This window comes from Podarcis tiliguerta (genome assembly GCF_965153285.1).
Source record: "Podarcis tiliguerta genome assembly, chromosome: W".
Classification (NCBI taxonomy): Eukaryota; Metazoa; Chordata; class Lepidosauria; order Squamata; family Lacertidae; genus Podarcis; species Podarcis tiliguerta.
This window is the reverse complement of record NC_139552.1, coordinates 13,060,609-13,068,377: the sequence shown is the minus strand read 5'-3', so window position 1 is coordinate 13,068,377 and position 7,769 is coordinate 13,060,609.

The following is a 7,769-nucleotide window of genomic DNA, read 5'->3' as shown; positions in this document are numbered from 1 at the left end:
ATAATTATCTCTGTAAATATTTATATTTTTTTACAGTTAACCATATCCCTAAATATTTTACTTTTTTATGGACTTCTATCTCAATACTTTGCTGCAACTCTTTTTTCTCTTCTTCCTTCAGATTTTCTACTAGCAACTTAGTTTTATTTCTATTTAATTTAAATCCTGCCACTTCCCCAATTTTTTGATTTTTTTCTATAACTCTAGGGAGAGAATTTTTTGGATCTTCCACTGTAATCACTAAATCATCAGCATATGCTTTCAGTTTGTACACACTTCCCCCAGTTTTTATCTTATATTTCTGGCAAGTACTTCCAGGACCAGAATGAACAAAAGCGGTGATAGTGGACAACCTTGTCTAGTTCCTTTTTGTATCTTACAATCATCCGTTATCACCTGATTTACAATTAATTTACCTTTTTGTTCTTAATATCAATCAATCTTTATTACGGTCCAGAGACCCAACAAATCGTTACAAAGCAATGCACAATTCATATAGCCTACCTTCAGGTTAAACAAGCATTTTGTTCAAAAGATAGGGTTCATTGGTTCTTGCAACCACTGATAAAAACTTTGCCACTGCTAGTGTTCTAGCGTATGTCCGGTCTTCCAATAGGAACCTGACATAGTGAGCCTCTGATTTTCCCGGGAAAGGTACCAGCAAGGGTAATATCAGTTCAGCCCTGGCTTGCTCATATTTTGCACAGTGCAGCAAAATATGTTTTATGGAATCGATGTTTTGAGCACACGAGCAAAGTCTGTCCTGGTAGGGAACTCCTCTCAACCTGCCATCCAACACTGCAGAAGGAAAGACGTTTAGTCTGACTTTTGTGAAAAGCCTTTGATAATTTGGGACTGTCAGGTTTTTAATGTAAGATGTTAACTTAAAGACATGCCCATATTGTACTCCTACTGCCAGCAGACTACAGACTGCGTGTGATCGAGATTGCAAGTCACTGTGTGCATTATCCCATAATCTTTGCTTTAACGTCTTTAGGGTTCCTTCATAACCCAGGTAATACAGTTGGAGGGGTGACAGACTGATAGAGGTGGCTTTTCTAGCCATGGTTTTCTGCCATTTGCTGACAAACTCCTCATTGGTCAGGTGTTGGTACAAACCCTTCCCTAGCTCAAACACTGAAATCCTGAGCCAATGTTTTAGGGCAGCCCACCATGCTTTAGTTGAAATTGGGCATTCACCAGCTTCTAACAGAACTATGGAGTTGGGGACACAGTTGGGTACCTGCAGCAGAGATCGTAGATATTTCAAACCGGTCTGGAATGTGAGATGGCCGCGTCATCCGCATATAACAACAAGGGGGTCCTTCTCATTCCTATTTTTGGAAGGTGTCCATCTGGGTCCATTAAGCTCCCTTTTAGGTCATTTAAGAATAGGCAAAACAGTGTGGGGGCCATAATGCATCCCTGTCTCACCCCCCAGTCATCTTGATACTGTTCGATAACTGTCCCTGCCGACTGCATCGGACTTGCAGTTTGGTTCCATTGTACAGTGCTTTTATAAGAAAAAGGAGTCGTTTGTCCTGCAAAATCAGATTTAATTTGGACCATAGCTGGGATCTGGGGATGGAATCAAACGCTGATTTCAGTTCCATGAAGGCCATGAAGAGTTTACCCTGTAGAGGCCTGGTATACTTCTCAGCTAAGAAGGACAGCATTAGACAGTGGTCTGATGTTGAATGGTTCTCACGAAAGGCTGCCTGGGCTTCAGATAGTATATTATGTTCATTTAGAAAAGTTGTCAGTTTGCTACTGAGGAATCGGGCATACAGCTTCCCAATTATTGAAAGCAGGCTAATTGGCCTATAATTGGAGGGTACATTTGGATGGCCTCTCTTAAAGATTGGGACTACTATAGCATGTTTCCAGCTATATGGTACTTTACCCAAGTTATTTACTACCGTAAAAAGTGCTGCCAGAAGGGGGGGCCACCAGGGGGCACATTGGAAGATGGCCGACAATAACATCTCTCCAACCCACACGAGGTAATTAAGAGGCTGATATGGGAGTATGCAGCCTCCCTTGCCCCCCAAGGGAATGGGGGGCACTGCCTTGCCTGCTGTGCCCATAATTCACCCCCGGATTTGAAAGAAGGGGGTGAGGGCACTAGGTACGAAGCCCTCGGGTGGGGTCGGCTTCTCCTGGACGCTGTCTCTAATCGCGCACTGGTTTGCATCAGCTCGAAATATATACCGTATTTTTCGCTCTATAACACGCACATGACCATACCACGCACATCGTTTTTAGAGGAGGAAAACAGGGGGGGGGGGGAATTCTGAATGAAACAGTGGGTGTATCATTTTTGTGCCTCATGCTGTGGCCACAGACATGTGATCTGATGGTGAGTTTGGGGTAGCCCAATGCAAAAATCCTGAGAATCCCTGTGGATCTGTGCTTTGTAACCACGTTTTTGCACCATTGTGGCTCCAGGCAACAGTGGGTGCGTGATTTTTTTGGTGCAGGCTGTAGCCATGGACATGCTATGTAATCTGATGGTGAATTTGGGGTGACCCAAAGCAAAGATCCTGAGGATCCATGTGAATCTGTGCTTTGTAACCACGTTTTAAGTGGGGAGGGAAGGAATAACACAGAAGGGACAAGCAGTACGAGAGGGGTGTGCAGAGAATGCAGGAGAGGGGTTTAACGGGAGGGAGGAAAGGAAGACAAAAGTTTTCCCCCACACACACACACCCAAGCCAGCCCTCTCTCTCTCTCTCTCTCTCTCTCTCTCTCTCTCTCCCACCTGCATGTTTTCCGGCTGCTTGCGAGTCCCTAAAATGCTTCCCTGGACGCAGCAGCACCGGAGCACGGAGATCCTTTCCTTTCCCCTCTGCTTGCCTGGAGGGGAGGGGATTTGCCTGCTCTTTGTTCCGTTTGAGCAAACAGCAACCGAAACAGAAGAGGGTGGGCAGTAAGACCCTGAGGCAGAATGCAGGAAAACAACAGCTTCCTCTCTCACGGAGCTCCCTTCTCCCTGACGCGCGCAATTGGATTTTTGCCTGATTTTCCCCCTGCGCTCGGGAGGGTCGGCTCCAGGGACCACACATTCGCTCAATAACATGCACAGACATTTCCCCTTACTTTTTAGGAGAAAAAATCTGCGTGTTATAGAGAAAAGTACGGTAATTGCGGGGGTGCAACTAGTGCCAGCATCGTCCGTTAAGAGTTTGGGTGTAATCTTTGATACCTCCCTCTCTATGGAGGCGCAGATTACACCTATAACAAAGGCGGCATTTTTTCATCTCCGCCAGGCTAAGCAGTTGGCTCCTTATCTCTCTCGCCCTGACCTAGCCACTGTGATCCACGCGTCGGTCACCTCCAGACTGGATTATTGTAACTCGCTCTACGTGGGGCTGCCCTGGAGACTGACCCAGAAACTCCAGCGGGTGCAGAATGCCGCAGCGAGACTCCTTACGGGGTCTTCGCTGCGAGATCACATTCATCCGGTGCTATACCAGCTGCACTGGCTCCCGGTGGAGTACAGGATCAGGTTTAAGCTGCTGGTTTTAACCTTTAAAGCCCTATACGGCCTAGGACCCTCGTACCTACGGGACCGCCTCTCCTGGTATGCCCCACAGAGAAACTTACGGTCCGCAAATAAAAACATCCTGAAGGTCCCAGGCCTCAGAGAGGTTAGGCTGGCCTCAACTAGAGCCAGGGCTTTCTCAGCTGTGGCTCCAATCTGGTGGAACGCTCTGTCACAAGAGACTAGGGCCCTGCGGGACCTGACATCTTTCCGCAGGGCCTGTAAGACAGAGCTGTTCCACCAGGCCTTTGGTAGAGGGCACAGCCTGACCCCCTCCTCTGGCAATCTGTACAGAATCTTGCTTAATGGTTGCCATCAATTTGATTTTAATTAATTTTTATAATGAAAGGTTTTTAGAATGTTGGATTATTTTGATTGTTGTTAGCCGCCCTGAGCCCAGCTTTGGCTGGGGAGGGCGGGGTATAAATAAAATTTATTTATTATTATTATTATCATTATTATTAATTGGAAAAAGAAGCAAATGTACATACTTCAAGCGAAGATCGGGAGTAAAGACTGCTGATTAATGGGATCTCTGTGATGCGGAGCAACGGGCTGGACAATAAATTAAGTGAAGACTCATAATTAAAAGATCGGTATGTCAGAGCGAAACGGAAAGGGGGCGGGAGGAAAAAACTTTTCTTTTTTTGTCTTATGTGAGTACCCAATAACCCTCCCCCTCCCCCCCCCCACCGAGAGAAAGAATCGTTGCAAATTACTAATCACATGCAGGAGATTAATAACTGTGTGGAAATGAATTACTGATCAAAGAGAGGACTGGTGGGAATCATCGGGAATGGAAAGAAAGCTTTGTGACGCAGTTACAAATGGAGATTCGTTAAGACAGGCCTGCCCACAGGAGGACGAGGGGAAGGAGGACCATGGTCATTGGAATGTGAATGTATGGTTATCGGAATGTGAATTTGACCTGGCAGGGCCCCCTGAGATACAGATTGACAGGCCTGTGGAAATCAACGGACAGACTGTGGGAATGTTCTTTATGGAGGTGTGGAAATGGCGTCTGTCCTTTATGTGATATGGCTCTTGGAGAGTGTAAAATCCACACAGGATATGTTTGTTTTCAACCCGCTTGTGAAGATTATCAGAGATCACAAAGAAAGGAATATATGATAACAACAAGAAGATGAGGAAAATAACAAAGAGACTATCTGGACAGAACTGGACAGAACTGTGATGTTTGGATCCCTTTTGGAGCTCGAAGTATGGGTACTCCCAACAAAAATTTAAAAATTTGGCTGTATTATTTGGAACTAATGTGATTTGGAATTAATGTGATTTGATTGGCCTATTAATAAAAATTATTTTTTTTAAAAAAAAAGTGCTGCCAGAAGCAGAGCCCACCAGTGCTGGTTTGATGTAATCAACTCTGCTGGGATAAAGTCTTTCCCCGGAGCATTTCCGCTCTTCAGGTTCCCAATTAATGTATAGACTTCCTCCACAGTAACAGGCCTCCAATGAGGGAGCAGTGACAATTCTGCCCTGTCATCATCCTGGAAGCTGGAAGGGAGGTTTGGATTTTCCATAAATATATTTCTGAAGTGGTTCTCCCAAACCTGAACTGGAATGACACAGCTGGGGGCTGAAGAGCTATTTTTCATTGAGTCGGAGACCAGTTGCCAAAAGAGTTTAGTTTCATTGTTTAGTGAGGCATTCAATAGCAGGGACCAGGAATTTTGTTCGGACTGCCTTTTCTTTTAAGCCAAAAGGGCTTTATACTCTTTTTTGATTTTGAAATAAGATGGAGGTAAATAATCCAGCATTTCTATAGGCCAAATAAGCGTTCCTTAAGGCTTCCTTCTTTGTGCGGCACTCTTGGTCAAACCAACAGCGCCCTTTAGCAGTGCGTGGCTTGCCGGCTGAGTTTATGTTGATAGAGACCACATCCTGCAAGGACTCAATGAGATTTTGGTAAGCCGTTAGGGAGGAATCTATTGATAAATTGTTTATTATAATTGATCTTAACTTAATTGCAGTTTGTGAATTCAATCTATTCTCCACTGCAATTGCTATCTCAGGTGTCCATTTTTTTCTACACAATGCTGGAACATTTGCTTTATCTATTTCCTCATGTTCTATGTAAGAGCGCTGAATTGAATTTTGGCCAGTAGTGGAGACGATTACAGGTAGGTGATCGCTTTCAGTCCTATTATCTATGTTGAATTTTTTAATTGATTCGAAGGCCTCCCTGTTGGTGAGACAGTAGTCTATTATACTGGCTCCATTTGTATTTATGAATGTGTACTCGCCTTCTCTGTCCCCATTAACAATGATAAGGTCAAGACTTATTTGTAAAAAAGCCAGGCAGAAGCCAGCATAGTTGATTTGGCAGTCTTTCGAATGTCTACGAGGGGTTGGGTTTAGAAAGAGGGCACTATTTTCCTTTAGCTCTCTTAATATTAGGAATTTTATTTCCAGGGTATCATCTTTTGAGCCTATTCTGGCATTCATAACTCCCATTAGGTAAAATGGTGATCTGGGGTACTTAATTTGTAGGGAATAAAGGAAACTATGGAATTTACGCCATGTGCTCTCAATCTGTGTTTGCACTGTATATGGTGGGATATAAGCTAAAACAAGAATGATACTCTTGGATTCCAGATGCAAAGTGATCCCCAGCGCCAGCTGCTTGAAAACTGAGCACTCAGTAACCTGTGATGCCAATTTAGTGGAAACCAGAGTTACTAGCCCCCCCCCCCCCGTCGTCCCCTTCCAAGTGGTTTAGAGGTCTTGATTTCATAGGCATGGTAACTGTTGAGAACTATGTTGTCAGTTGCCCAGGTTTCCTGCAGCATTATGTTATATATTCACGAAATGGCTCGTCCCCTAGTTTGTTGGCCCAACCCGCTATGTTCCATGAGAAAATGTTAATGCTGCACGTTTCATAATTGGCTTGGCTTCATTGTGGTGGGGAAATTGTTATCAGCTCTCCCACTGGTTCGGTAGTGATGCAACCGTTCTTAGGATATGCACGGTGTTGTTGTTCTTGGGGTTGAGTTGCAGCATTTTCCTGATTTCCCAGCATCGACGGTGTTATCTGAATTGCTGGGACCATCGGGGGGGTCTTCGTCAAAGATAATTAAATCTGTCTCTGGCTTTCTGTGTGTCACATTTCCCTTGGGAGGAGCGTCACTTGGCATTGGCTGATCAGATTCCAGCCGGGGTAAAGAGTGGTGAAATTCTGGATCTGCCAAAGGCGTAATGGAGTGTCCTATCTTTGAATTATCTAGATTGGGCTGGCGTTCTTTTTGTGTTTGGCCTTTTTGCTCTGACGTTTTCCTCTCCAAGGGAGTGTTACAGCTGGGTTCACTGCACATATCCATCTTTGATGGCCCTTCTGAATGAATCATGGCCCTATGGCGAAAGCCCTTCAGCAGAGTTGATTGCTTGGGGTCGGTCCGGCTATACGACAAGTTTGGCAGTAGTTGTTTTCGTTCTGTGTCTTTAAAAACGTGCCTCAACTCAATATTATAGTCCTGTAAGAGGGCCCTATATTTCAGGAGCTTTTTAGGGGTAGCTGAGTTGGAAAATGTCAGCATGAGCCTAGTGTGCTGGGGGTCCGTGCAAAGCAAGTTTATCGCGATCAGAGTGTTGCAATGGATATTTAGTAAAAGCTTAAAGTTTCTCTTCACACTGTCGATTGATTTCCAGTAAGGCAGCATACCATTAAAAGGATATATATCGAGAGCTACTTGAGTGCTTTGTAGGATCAGATCCCTACTTTTGCTTTTGTTGTTTTTACTATTTGTAGTCTCTCAGTTATCAAGTCCAGACCGGTTACACCCCTGTACACGATGGTCTTGGGGGAGGGCAGCACTGTGGTCAGCCTCTTTAGTATTGAGGGAGCTATTTCTGGCCGCCAGAAGCACCAACTCCATCAGGAGAGACGTTACCTTTTCTAATTTGATGTTAATTTCCTCCACTGTTCTTGCTGTCAGCAGACAGTGGTCTGCTAGTATTTCCGCATAGAGCAGTGCCCCCTCAGATAGTAGATCATGGGATAGTTCATGAGCACTCATCTCAGCATTCTCCCCTGGGTGATCTCCACCCATTAAAGCATCCCCACCTACTTGGTAATGAGTTCTATTTGATGTAGTAGGTTCTGAGTTCTGTGCTCTTACAAAATCATCCATTTTACTCTGCTTGCTCTTCTGCTGTGGGCTCACTTGTGGAGATGAGGACGGTTGCTTCTTTTTCCTAGACATTT